The 14,346-nt window shown below is 59.6% G+C and overlaps 1 non-coding gene across 1 annotated transcript; it reads left to right on the top strand.

The window, feature by feature from the left end:
- The first annotated feature begins 8,373 nt into the window (after positions 1-8,373).
- On the top strand, positions 8,374-8,492 carry LOC131873518 (5S ribosomal RNA). The gene has a single exon (XR_009371447.1). It is a non-coding gene; the product is annotated as a 5S ribosomal RNA (ribosomal RNA).
- Positions 8,493-14,346: the final 5,854 nt, after the last annotated feature.

Raw genomic sequence — 14,346 nt, 5'->3', positions numbered from 1 at the left:
CGGGGTGCCGAGGGCGAGGGATGCGGCGAGAAGGACCCAACGGCTAGACCGGAAGAGGCTTCAGGGGCCGCCTCGGAATGGTCCAAGCATCGGACGCGCTTGGGGCGACTACCAGTGACAAACCCCCCCTTATCCCGCGACGCGTCCGATACACAGATAGTTCCAAGGGCGGCCGAGGAGCCTCACCGCATAGCAATCGGGGTGCGAGGCGAGGGATGCGGCGAGAAGGACCCAACGGCTAGACGGAAGAGGCTTCAGGGCCGCCTCGGAATGGTCCAAGCATCGGACGCGCTTGGGGCGACTACCAGTGACAACCCCTTATCCCGCGACGCGTCCGATACACAGATAGTTCCCAAGGCGGCCGAGGAGCCTCACCGCATAGCAATCGGGGTGCGAGGCGAGGGATGCGGCGAGAAGGACCCAACGGCTAGACGGAAGAGGCTTCAGGGCCGCCTGGGAATGGTCCATGCATCGCACGCGCTTGGGGCGACTACCAGTGACAACCCCTTATCCCGCGACGCGTCCGATACACAGATAGTTCCAAGGCGGCCGAGGAGCCTCACCGCATAGCAATCGGGGTGCGAGGCGAGGGATGCGGCGAGAAGGACCCAACGGCTAGACGGAAGAGGCTTCAGGGCCGCCTCGGAATGGTCCAAGCATCGGACGCGCTTTGGGGCGACTACCAGTGACAACCCCTTATCCCGCGACGCGTCCGATACACAGATAGTTCCAAGGCGGCCGAGGAGCCTCACCGCATAGCAATCGGGGTGCGAGTCGAGGGATGCGGCGAGAAGGACCCAACGGCTAGACGGAAGAGGCTTCAGGGCCGCCTCGGAATGGTCCCAAGCATCGGACGCGCTTGGGGCGACTACCAGTGACACCCCTTATCCCGCGATGCGTCTGATACACAGATAGTTCCAAGGCGGCCGAGGAGCCTCACCGCATAGCAATCGGGGTGCGAGGCAAGGGATGCGGCGAGAAGGACCCAACGGCTAGACGGAAGAGGCTTCAGGGCCGCCTCGGAATGGTCCAAGCATCGGACGCGCTTGGGGCGACTACCGTTGCCAACCCCTTATCCCGCGATGCGTCTGATACACAGATAGTTCCGAGGCGGCCGAGGAGCCTCACCGCATAGCAATCGGGTTGCGAGGCAGATTATTGGGAAGGGAACCCCCTGGGATGCGGCTCAAGCAGTGCCCAAAGGGACTGGAATGCGGAATCACATCGAGAGACCCCAAATGCTATACGAGGGCTCAAATCGAATTATCGATTTGGCCACGACATGGACGCATCGGAACGACTACCTTTGCCGAACCACTCGCAATTGCATCCATACCGAAACCAATAGACATTTCCGTTAGAGCCCTCGCATAGCATTCGGGAATCTCGCATGCCCCTCTAAATCGACCAATGCTGGCGCTCAACGAAAATCCGAGCGCTACCACCGTTCGAGCGCCAGCATTGGTCGAGTTAGAGGGGCACGGGGGAGAATGCTCCAGTCAAACACCTCCCCTATATAAGTTATTTGTCCGATTCTCGCACAACCGTAGTCTGCCTCGTCGAATCAAACAACGGTCCCAGATTCCGACTTCCGTTCCGTAGAGACCCAAAAGCTAGATGGAGGCTCGCAAGAAAGAGAGTCGGCGCATAGCAATCGGGTTTCTCGAACGTTTAGGGACCGAGCTCACTTGCGGATAGGGCAAAATCCGCCAAGCAACCCAAAAGCTAGACGGGGGCTCGAATCGAATCGCCTAGGCGGCCACAACAACGACGTGTTGGATCGACTACCAGTGCCAAACCATTCAGCAAGACTAGTCTGTGTCGAGGCCGGATAGAGATTCTCAGAGAGCGCCCGTATAGCATTTAGGAGACCTGCCGCGTCCCTCACACTCGACAAATGGTGGTGCACGTTTATAAATCCGAGCGATCCCAACCCTTTCAAGCACCAACATCGGTCGAGATAGAGGGGCACGGAGGGGGCTGCGTGAGACAACACAGTCCCCTATATAAGTTATTTGTCCGATTCTCACACATCCGAAGAATGGTCATCAAATCGGACAACAGCCCAAACTTCCGACTTCCGTCCCAGAAAGCCCAAGAGCTATCTAAAACGTTCATGGCCGGAACTCGATCGCGGCTATACCAGTCCGCCAAGCAACCCAAAAGCTAGACTGGAGCTCTAGTCGAATCACCTCTGTGGCCATTGCAAGGACGTGTTGGAGCGACTACCATTGCCGAACCATTCCGCAGGTCGAGTCCATACCAAGGCCGCATAGAGATTCACGATGAGCTCCTGCATAGCAATCAGGAGACTTGCCGTGTCCATCACAATCGATAAATCCTGGTGCAAGATTTTTGCATCCGAGCGCTCCAACCAGTCGAGCACCAGCATCAATCGACATAAACGGGCACGGGGGGAGGATGCTCGAGAACACTACCTCCCCTATATAAGTTATTTGTCCGATTCTCAAGCAGCCGAAGTCTGGTCATCGAATCGGGTCAAAGACCACAACTTCCGACTTTACCCACAATGCAAGTCATCGAATCGAACATCGGCCCCCGAGTCGGACTCCATGCGTATGTCAGGTCATCGGACCCAAATTCCGCCTTCCTGCGCATGGCGGGCCATCAATATCAACTCGGTCATCGGACCCAAACTCCGCCTTTCTGCGCATGGCACGCCTTCAAATCGGTCATCGGACCCAAATTCCGCCTTCCTGTGCATGGCGGGCCATCAACATCAACTCGGTCATCGGACCCAAATTCCGCCTTTCTGCGCATGGCACGCCATCAACTCGGTCATCGGACCCAAATTCCGCCTTCCTGCGCATGGCAGGTCATCGGACACAAATTCAGACCTCGCCAATATGCCTACGTATCGAATCGGTCATCGGACCCAACTTCCGACTTCATCCATACTGTAGGGTCTTTGAGGTTGGCGCGGTGCGCTCAACCCGGGGAGTCGACCCATCGAAGCATACACCTCCCCTATATAAGCTATTTGTCCGATTCCCACACCTGTGTAGTTTGCACCTCTGACCAGGACATCGACCCCAACTTCCGAACTCGACTGCAACGACGGCACCAGCGCCTTGGTGCGCACCTTGCGACGCACAGTCCCAACATTCGCCTTCCTGCACATGGCAGGTCATCGGACCCAAATTCCGACCTCGCGAGTATGCCTACATATCGAATCGGTCATCGGACACAACTTCCGACTTCATCCATACCGTAGGGTCTTTGAGGTTGGCGCGGTGCGCTCAACCCGGGGAGTCGACCCAACGAAGCATACACCTCCCCTATATAAGCTATTTGTCCGATTCCCACACCTGTGTAGTTTGCACCTCCGATCAGGACATCGACCCCAACTTCCGAACTCGCCTGCAACGACCGAACCAGCGCCTTGGTGCGCACCTTGCAACGCACAGTGCCAACATTCGCCTTCCTGCACATGGCAGGTCATCGGACCCAAATTCCGACCTCGCGAGTATGCCTACATATCGAATCGGTCATCGGACCCAACTTCCGACTTCATCCATACCGTAGGGTCTTTGAGGTTGGCGCGGTGCGCTCAACCCGGGGAGTCGACCCAACGAAGCATACACCTCCCCTATATAAGCTATTTGTCCGATTCCCACACCTGTGTAGCTTGCACCTCCGATCAGGACATCGACCCCAACTTCCGAACTCGACTAAAAAGACCGCACCAGCACCTTGGTGTGCACCTTGCAACGCACAGTGCCAACATTCGCCTTCCTGCACATGGCAGGTCATCGGACCCAAATTCCGACCTCATGAGCATACCTACTAATCGAATCGGTCATCGGACCCAACTTCCGACTTCATCCATACCGTAGGGTCTTTGAGGTTGGCGCGGTGCGCTCAACCTGGGGAGTCGACCCATCGAAGCATACACCTCCCCTATATAAGCTATTTGTCCGATTCCGACACCTGTGTAGTTTGCACCTCCGCTCAGGACATCGACCCCAACTTCCGAACTCGCCTGCAACGACCGAACCAGCGCCTTGGTGCGCACCAAAAGTGCGCACTTTTGGAGGGCACTTTTGTGCGCTCCAAAGGTGCGCACTTTTGGAGGGCACTTTTGTGCGCTCCAAAGGTGCGCACTTTTGGAGGGCACTTTTTGGAGGGCACTTTTGTGCGCTCCAAAGGTGCGCACTTTTGGAGGGCACTTTTTGGAGGGCACTTTTCTGCGCTCCAAAGGTGCGCACTTTTGGAGGGCACTTTTTGGAGGGCACTTTTCTGCGCTCCAAAGGTGCGCACTTTTGGAGGGCACTTTTTGGAGGGCACTTTTCTGCGCTCCAAAGGTGCGCACTTTTGGAGGGCACTTTTTGGAGGGCACTTTTCTGCGCTCCAAAGGTGCGCACTTTTGGAGGGCACTTTTGTGCACTCCAAAGGTGCACACTTTTGGAGGGCACTTTTTGGAGGGCACTTTTCTGCACTCCAAAGGTGCGCACTTTTGGAGGGCACTTTTTGGAGGGCACTTTTGTGCGCTCCAAAGGTGCGCACTTTTGGAGGGCACTTTTTGGAGGGCACTTTTGTGCGCTCCAAAGGTGCGCACTTTTGGAGGGCACTTTTGTGCACTCCAAAGGTGCGCACTTTTGGAGGGCACTTTTCCTGCGCTCCAAAGGTGCACACCTAGGTGAGCACCTTCGACCACACCTTGTAGCACACCAAACTCTGACTTTCGACTTCATCCGCAATGCAGGGTCTTTGAGGTTGGCGCAATGCGCACAACCAGGGGAGTCGACCCATCAAACCCAACACCTCCCCTATATAAGCTATTTGTCTGATTCTCATACATGCGTAGCCTGCAGGAGCAATTAGGACATCGACCCCAACTTTCGGCTTCTAAACGAAAACAAGGTCTTTGAGGTTGGTGTAATGCGAACAACTAGGGGAGTCAACCCATCAAACCCAACACCTCCCCTATATAAGCTATTTGTCTGATTCTCATACATGTGTAGTCTACAGGAGCAATTAGGACATCGACCCCAACTTTTGACTTCTTAACGAAAACAAGGTCTTTGAGGTTGACGTAATGCGCACAACCAGGGGAGTCGACCCATCAAACCCAACACCTCCCCTATATAAGCTATTTGTCCGATTCTCATACATGTGTAGCCTACAGGAGCCATTAGGACATTGACCCCAACTTTTGACTTCTTAACGAAAACAAGGTCTTTGAGGTTGGCGTAATGCGCACAACCAAGGGAGTTGACCCATCAAACCCAACACCTCCCCTATATAAGCTATTTGTCTGATTCTCATACATGTGTAGCCTGCAACAACGATTAGGACATCCACCCCAACTTCTGAATTCGTCTGCGTTGACCGCACCAAAGGTGCACGCCTTGGTGCTCACCAAAATCCGACTTCCGACTTCTTCTGCTATGCGGGGTCTTTGAGGTTGGCGCAGTGCGCACAACCAGGGGAGTCAACCCACCGAATGCAACACCTCCCCTATATAAGCTATTTGTCTGATTCTCATACATGCGTAGACTGCAGCAATGATTAGGACATCCACCCCAACTTTTGACTTCTTAAACAAGACAGGGTCTTTGAAGTTGGTGCAGTGCACACAACCAGGGGAGTCGACCCATCAAACGCAACACCTCCCCTATATAAAGCTATTTGTCCGATTCTCATACGTGTAGTCTGCAGCAGCGATTAGGACATCGACCCCAACTTCCGAATTCGTTTGCATTGACCGCACCAAAGGTGCACGCCTTGGTGTGCACCTTGGAGTGCACTTTGGTGCTCACCTCGGTGCACACTTTGGTGTGCACCTCGGTGTGCACCAAAGGTGCGCACCTTGGAGCGCACCAAAGGTGTACACTTTGGAGCGCACCACATAGGGTCTTTGAGAGGTTGGCGCAGTGCGCACACCAAGGTGGGTGTTGAGGTGCGTGCCGAGGTGGGTGGGTGCTAGGGTGCGCTCCATGGTGGGTGCCAGGGTGGGTGCGTGCTAGGGTGGATTCCAAAGAGGGTCATAGGGTGGGTGCCAAGGTGGGTTGGTGATATAGTGGGTTCAAAGGTGGGTACTAGGGTGGGTTCCAAGGTGGGTCACAAGTTGGGTGCCAGGATGCGTGGGTGTTAGGTTGGGTGCCAAGGTGGGCTCCTGCGTGGGTGGGTGCTAGGGTGGGTTTCAAGGTGGACGCGAGGGCGGGTGCCAAGGTGGGTAACAAGTTGGGTGTTAGGATGGGTGAGTGCTAGAGTGGGTGCCAAGGTGGGTGGGTGCTAAGGTGGATGCCAAGGTGGTTCACAGGGTGGGTGGGTTCTAGGGTGAGTTCCAAGGTGGGTCACAGGTTTAGTGCTAGGGTGCGTGTCAAGGCGGGTGTCGAGGTGCCTGGGTGCTAGGGTGTGGATGCCAATGTGGGTCATAGGGTGGGTACTAGGGTGGGCTGCAATGTGGGTGCCAAGGTGGGTAACATGCTCGGTTGGTTCTAAATTGGGTGTCAGGGTGGGTGTGCACCCACCTTGCCCGAGGTGGGTGCCAAGGTGCCAGTGTGGGTGGGTGCTAAGGTGGATGCCAAGGTGGGTGAGAAGGTGGGTGATAGGTTGAGTGGTAGGATGGGTGGGTGCCAAGATGGGTCACAGGGTGGGTGCAAGGGTGGGTAGGTGCTAGGGTTGGTGTCAGGGTGGGTGGGTGCTAGGTTGGGTTCCAAGGTGGGTGCGAGGGTGAGTGTCAAGGTGGGTCACAGGTTAGGTGCTAGGATGGGTGAGTGCTAGGGTGCAAAGGTGCCAGGGTGGGTGCTAGGATGGGTCGATGCTAGGGTGAGTGGCAAGGTGGGTCCACAAGTGTCAAGGTGGGTGCCGAGGTGGGTGCCAACTTGGGTTCCAAGGTGGGTGCCAAGTGGGCGACTGCTATGGTGGATGCCAAGGTGGGTCACGGGGTGGGTGCCAAGTTGCTAGGTTGTGTTCCAAGGTGGGTGCCAACGTGGCTGCTAGGGTGCGTGGGTTAAAGGGTGTGTCACAACGTGGGTGCCAGGATGGGTGCGCACCCACACTGGCCAAGACGGGTGCAAGGTTGGGTTCCAAGCCCGGTCACAGGCTGGGTGCTAGGATGGGTGGGTGCCAAGGTGGGCACCAGGGTGGGTGCACCCACCCTGGCCAAGGTGGGTCACGGGGTGGGTCCTAGGGTGGGTAACAGGGTGGGTACTAAGGTGCGTGCCAAGGTGGGTCATGGGGTGGGTGCCAAGGTGGGCACCAGGGTGGGTGTGCACCAACCCTAGCCAGGGTAGGTCACGGGGTGGTTGTCGGGGTGGGCGTCAAGGAGCCAAGGTGGGTGGCAAGTAGCCAAGTTGCGTGCCAAGGTGGGTGTCGGGGTGGGTGCCAAGGATCCAAGGTGGGTGCCAAGGAACCAAGGTGGGTGTCTGGGTGGGTGCCGAGGTGGGAGCCAGGGTGGGTCCCAAGGTGAGTGCAAAGGTGGGTGCCAGGGTCAAGGTGAGTGCCAATGTGGGTTCCAAGGTGCCAGGGTCAGGGTGAGTGCCAATGTGGGTTCAAAGGTGCTAAGTTGGGTGCGAGGTTGGGTGCGAGGGTGGGTGGGTGCCAAGGTGTGCTAGGTGGAAGCCCGGGTGGGTCGGCATCCCATGGGTGTCGAGTTGGGTGCCTGATGGGTGCTTCTTGTCAAGTTTTAGTCGTCGGGACTCATTTCGAGCCTTAGAGGTCGTTTCTTGTCCGGTTGCCCTGTCTTCGACCTGGGAACCCAATTTTGGTCCTCGGGTCCCATTTTTTTTTGTCTCGCATCCCACTTTTGGCCTGTGGCCTTTTCGGGGTCGATTCTCGTTTTGGGCATCAGAGCATGTTTCTTCTCCTAAAACCCAATATTTGTTTATTAAGTCTCGGAACACATTTTTGTTCTCGTGGACCCATCATGGGTCTTGGAACGCATTTGTGGTCCTTGGGTCCCATTTTGCATCCCGAAACTTGTGTTTTGGTGCTTGATCCCTATTTTGGGTGCCCACCTTGCACCAAGTGCGCACCCGGGGCAAACCGAGCGCCTTGGTGCACCGGGGCAAGATCGAGCGTGCACCCGAGGCGCCCCGAACATGCACCAAGGTGCACTCGGCCCACATGTGAGCGCAGGTCGTTGCGCCCGAGGTGGTGTGTGGGCACCGCGTTGCAGACGGGACACTGCACGCACACGACGCCCCGTCCAGGTGCACGCACGTAGGCCGGGCCGGGTGCACACCCGACGCCCTAGCAAGGTGCGCGCACCCGGGCAGGGCTCACACTTGGCGAACGGGGCGCACTTCGCGAGGGAGGGTGTGCACCTCGACGGGGGTGGGTGGCCGGGGTGGATTCGCACGTGGGTCGCGGTTTGCTAAGTACACACTGCGACAAGCTCATAACGGGTGCGATCATACCAGCGTTAGTGCACCGGATCCCATCAGAACTCCGCAGTTAAGCGCGCTTGGGCCGGAGTAGTACTGGGATGGGTGACCTCCCGGGAAGTCCCGGTGTTGCACCCTTTCTTAGTTTTTCGCCGGGCGTCGCAATGCTATTTGAATAAACCTTTTGCCCGTTTGCGTTCTCGTCGGGGCCGGGCCGGGCCGGGGTGCGCTGCCCGCACTACCGCGCGCGCGGGGGCGACACCGAGCGCGCACCCGAGGCGCCCCGAGCACACAGGCCACGGTGCAACCCGGGCGTTGTGCGCGCACCCCGGTGCGCCCGAGGTGCTGCGCGCGCACCCAGGTGAAATCGGTGTGCACCTCGGCCAGTGCGCGCTCGGTCGAGTCGCGCACGTTGGCCAAGGTGCACGGTGATGTTTCTTACTCTAAGGTTCCGCACCAGACGCCCGGGACAGGTGAGCGAAGCTGGGCGGGGCCGGGTGCGCGGCCGGGGCAGGTGCACGCAGCTGGAGAGAGCTTTGGAGCACACCAGAGGTGCGCACCTTGGAGCACACTTCGGAGCGCACCAATGATGCGCTCCATTCAAAAGTTTCCTGAAAAGGCAAAAAAAGTTGAGATTATAGAATTTCCCACTTGAGAGATTGTAAAAAAAAAAAATTTAAAATGAAGGAAACGCGGGTGCCAAGGTGTGCGCGCCCGGGTGCGCAGCCCAGCCAAGGTGTGCGCACCAAGGCGCCCACCCTGGCGAAGGTGCACGCAAGGTGCGCACCCGAGGCAAACCGGACAATTAACCCAACTTTCGACTTCGCGCGCACCTGCGCACCTTGGAGCGCACTTCGGAGCGCTCCTTGGTGCGCACCAATCTTGGGCACCTCGGAGTGCACCATGGCGCCCACCAAGGTGCGCACCCGGGGCAAACCGAGCTCCGACTTCGTGCGCACCTTGGAGCGCACGAAAGGTGCGCACCATGGCGCCCACCAAGGTGCGCAGCCCAGCCAAGGCGTGCGCATCAAGGTGCGCACCCTGGCGAAGGTGCGCACCCGGGGCAAACCGAGCTCCGACTTCGTGCGCACCTTGGAGCGCACAAAGGGTGCGCAACCCAGCCAAGGTGTGCGCACCCCGGGCAAACCGAGCTCCGAATCGTGCGCACCTTGGAGCACACTTCGGAGCCCTCCTTGGTGCGCACCGATGTTGCGCACCTCGGAGCGCACCCGGGGAAAACAATGCAATTAACCCGACTTTCGACTTCGTGGGCACCTCGGAGCGCTCTCGGGTTCGCACCTCGGAGCACACCGAGGTGCGCACCTTTGATGCGCTGCCTTCACCAATTTCCAGAAAAGGCAAGAAAACATTGAGAAGGTGTGCGCACCGAGGTGCCCACCCTGGCGAAGGTGCACGCGAGGTGCGCACCCGGGGCAAACCGGGCTCCGACTTCGTGCACGCCATGCTGCGCACCTTGGAGGGCCATGGTGCGCACCTTGGAGCACACTTCGGAGCGCTCAATGGTGCCCAACCCAGCCAAGGTGCCCACCGCGGCGAAGGTGCACGCGAGGTGCGCACCCGGGGCAAACCGGGCTCCGACTTCGTGCACGCCGCACCTTGGAGCACACTTCGGAGCGCTCCTTGGTGCGCACCAGGGCGCGCAACCCAGCCGAGGTGCCCACCCCGGCGAAGGTGCACGCGGGGTGCGCACCCGGGGCAAACCGGGCTCCGACTTCGTGCACGCCATGGTGCCCACCGCGGCGAAGGTGCACGCGAGGTGCGCACCCGGGGCAAACCGGGCTCCGACTTCGTGCACCGCCGCACCTTGGAGCACACTTCGGAGCGCTCCTTGGTGCGCACCAGGGCGCGCAACCCAGCCGAGGTGCCCACCCCGGCGAAGGTGCACGCGAGGTGCGCACCCGGGGCAAACCGGGCTCCGACTTCGTGCACGCCATGGTGCCCACCGCGGCGAAGGTGCACGCGAGGTGCGCACCCGGGGCAAACCGGGCTCCGACTTCGTGCACGCCGCACCTTGGAGCACACTTCGGAGCGCTCCTTGGTGCGCACCATGGTGCCCACCAGGGCGCGCAACCCCGCCGAAGGTGCACGCGAGGTGCGCACCCGGGGCAAACCGGGCTCCGACTTCGTGCACGCCGCACCTTGGAGCACACTTCGGAGCGCTCCTTGGTGCGCACCAGGGCGCGCAACCCCGCCGAAGGTGCACGCGAGGTGCGCACCCGGGGCAAACCGGGCTCCGACTTCGTGCACGCCATGGTGCGCACCAGGGTGCCCACCGCGGCGAAGGTGCGCACCCGGGGCAAACCGGGCTCCGACTTCGTGCACGCCGCACCTTGGAGCACACTTCGGAGCGCTCCTTGGTGCGCACCAGGGCGCGCAACCCAGCCGAGGTGCCCACCCCGGCGAAGGTGCACGCGAGGTGCGCACCCGGGGCAAACCGGGCTCCGACTTCGTGCACGCCATGGTGCCCACCGCGGCGAAGGTGCGCACCCGGGGCAAACCGGGCTAGGACTTCGTGCACGCCGCACCTTGGAGCACACTTTGGAGCGCTCCTTGGTGCGCACCATGGTGCCCACCAGGCCGCGCAACCCAGCCAAGGTGTGCGCACCAAGGTGCACGCGAGGTGCGCACCCGGGGCAAACCGGGGTCCGGCTTCGTGCACGCCGCACCTTGGAGCACACATCGGGGCGCTCCCGGGTTCGCACCGGCGTTGCGCACCGTGGTGGGCACCTCGGAGCGCACCGTGGTGGGCACCTCGGAGCACACCAAGGTGGGCAGCGAGGTGCGCACCTTTGATGCGATGCCTTCACTAATTTCCATAAAAGGCAAAAAAAAAACGAGATTTTAAAATTTCCGTTTTGAAAGATAGTGAGAAAAAGGGAATGCTGGTGCCATCTTGAGCCCGCCCTGGTGCGCAGCCCAGCCAAGGTGTGCGCACCAAGGTGCCCACCCTGGCGAAGGTGCGCGCCCGGGCAATTAACCCAACTTCCAACTTCGCGCGCGCCAGGGTGGGAGCGCACCCAACAACCGGGCCTGGGAAGAGCCAATGCGAGAAACCCCACCAAACGCTCTGACAAAAAAAGAGGGGGCGCTCCAGTAACCCCGCTTCGGAGCGCACCCTGGGCAAACCCAGCGAGGGTGCCCACCCCGGCCAAGGTGCAGGCGAGGTGCGCACCCGGGGCAAACCGGGCTCCGACAACGTGCACGCCGCACCTTGGAGCACACTTCGTAGCGCTCCCGGGTGCGCACCTCAGAGCACACCAAGGTGGGCAGCGAGGTGCGCACCTTTGATGCGCTGCCTTCACTAATTTCCAGAAAAGGCAAAAAAAAGAGGAGATTTTAAAATTTCCGTTTTGAAAGATAGTGAAAAAAACGGAACGCGGGTGCCATCTTGAGCCCGCCCTGGTGCACAGCCCAGGTAAGGTGCCCACCCTGGCAAAGGTGCGCACCCGGGCAATTAACCCTACTTCCGACTTCGTGCGCGCCAGGGTGGCAACCGGGCCTGGGAAGAGCCAATGCGAGAAACCCCACCAAACGCTCCGACAAAAAAAGAGGCGGCGCTCCAATAACCCCGCTTCGGAGCGCAGCCGGGGCAAACCCAGCCAAGGTGCCCACCCCGACGAAGGTGCACGCGAGGTGCGCACCCGGGGCAAACCGGGCTCCGACAACGTGCACGCAGCACCTTGGAGCACACTTCGAAGCACTCCCGGGTGCCCACCGGCGTTGCGCACCGTGGTGGGCAGCGAGGTGCGCACCTTTGATGCGCTGCCTTCACTAATTTCCAGAAAAGGCAAAAAAAAATGAGATTTTAAAATTTCCGTTTTGAAAGATAGTGAAAAAAACGGAACGCGGGTGCCATCTTGAGCCCGCCCTGGTGCGCAGCCCAGGCAAGGCATGCGCACCAAGGTGCCCACCCGCGGTGCACGCCCGGGGCAAACCGGGCTCCGACTTCGTGCAGGCCGCACCTTGGAGCACACTTCGGAGCGCTCCTTGGTGCGCACCATGGTGCCCACCAGGGCGCACCCGGGGCAAACCGGGCTCCGACTTCGTGCACAGCCGCACCTTGGAGCACACATCGGAGCGCTCCCAGGTTCGCACCAGCGTTGCGCACCTTTGATGCGCTGCCTTCACTAATTTCCAGAAAAGGCAAAAAAAAACGATATTTTAAAATTTCCGTTCTGAAAGATAGTGAAAAAAACGGAACGCGGGTGCCATCTTGAGCCCTTCCTGGTGCGCAGCCCAGGCAAGTTGTGCGCACCAAGGTGCCCACCCTGGCGGAGGTGCGCGCCCGGGGCAAACCGGGCTCCGACTTCGTGCACTGCATGGTGCCCACCAAGGCGCGCAACCCAGCCAAGGTGCCCACCGCAGCGAAGGTGCACGCGAGGTGCGCACCCGAGGTGCACACCCGGGGCAAACCGAGCTCCGACTTCGTGCACGCCGCACCTTGGAGCACACTTCAGAGCGCTCCTTGGTGCGCACCAGGGCGCGCAACCCAGCCAAGGTGCTCACCCCGGCGAAGGTGCACGCGAGGTGCGCACCCGGGGCAAGCCGGGCTCGGACTTCGTGCACGCCGCACCTTGGAGCACACATCGGAGCGCTCCCGGGTTCGCACCAGCATTGCGCACCTTTGATGCGCTGCCTTCACTAATTTCCAGAAAAGGCAAAAAAAAAAAAAAAAACGAGATTTTAAAATTTCCGTTTTGAAAGATAGTGAAAAAAACGGAACGCGGGTGCCATCTTGAGCCCGCCCTGGTGTGCAGCCCAGGCAAGTTGTGCGCACCAAGGCACCCACCCTGGCCAAGGTGGGTCACGGGGTGGGTCCTAGGGTGGGTAACGGGGTGGGTACTAAGGTGCGTGCCAAGGTGGGTCATGGGGTGGGTGCCAAGGTGGGCACCAGGGTGGGTGTGCACCAACCCTAGCCAGGGTAGGTCACGGGGTGGTTGTCGGGGTGGGCGTCAAGGAGCCAAGGTGGGTGGCAAGTAGCCAAGTTGCGTGCCAAGGTGGGTGTCGGGGTGGGTGCCAAGGATCCAAGGTGGGTGCCAAGGAACCAAGGTGGGTGTCTGGGTGGGTGCCGAGGTGGGAGCCAGGGTGGGTCCCAAGGTGAGTGCAAAGGTGGGTGCCAGGGTCAAGGTGAGTGCCAATGTGGGTTCCAAGGTGCCAGGGTCAGGGTGAGTGCCAATGTGGGTTCAAAGGTGCTAAGTTGGGTGCGAGGTTGGGTGCGAGGGTGGGTGGGTGCCAAGGTGTGCTAGGTGGAAGCCCGGGTGGGTCGGCATCCCATGGGTGTCGAGTTGGGTGCCTGATGGGTGCTTCTTGTCAAGTTTTAGTCGTCGGGACTCATTTCGAGCCTTAGAGGTCGTTTCTTGTCCGGTTGCCCTGTCTTCGACCTGGGAACCCAATTTTGGTCCTCGGGTCCCATTTTTTTTTGTCTCGCATCCCACTTTTGGCCTGTGGCCTTTTCGGGGTCGATTCTCGTTTTGGGCATCAGAGCATGTTTCTTCTCCTAAAACCCAATATTTGTTTATTAAGTCTCGGAACACATTTTTGTTCTCGTGGACCCATCATGGGTCTTGGAACGCATTTGTGGTCCTTGGGTCCCATTTTGCATCCCGAAACTTGTGTTTTGGTGCTTGATCCCTATTTTGGGTGCCCACCTTGCACCAAGTGCGCACCCGGGGCAAACCGAGCGCCTTGGTGCACCGGGGCAAGATCGAGCGTGCACCCGAGGCGCCCCGAACATGCACCAAGGTGCACTCGGCCCACATGTGAGCGCAGGTCGTTGCGCCCGAGGTGGTGTGTGGGCACCGCGTTGCAGACGGGACACTGCACGCACACGACGCCCCGTCCAGGTGCACGCACGTAGGCCGGGCCGGGTGCACACCCGACGCCCTAGCAAGGTGCGCGCACCCGGGCAGGGCTCACACTTGGCGAACGGGGCGCACTTCGCGAGGGAGGGTGTGCACCTCGACGGGGGTGG

The sequence above is a fragment of the Cryptomeria japonica genome, unplaced genomic scaffold, assembly GCF_030272615.1.
Source record: "Cryptomeria japonica unplaced genomic scaffold, Sugi_1.0 HiC_scaffold_1891, whole genome shotgun sequence".
Taxonomy (NCBI): Eukaryota; Viridiplantae; Streptophyta; class Pinopsida; order Cupressales; family Cupressaceae; genus Cryptomeria; species Cryptomeria japonica.
The sequence above is the reverse complement of the archived record's forward strand: the minus strand, read 5'-3'. Positions and strand labels throughout refer to the sequence as shown.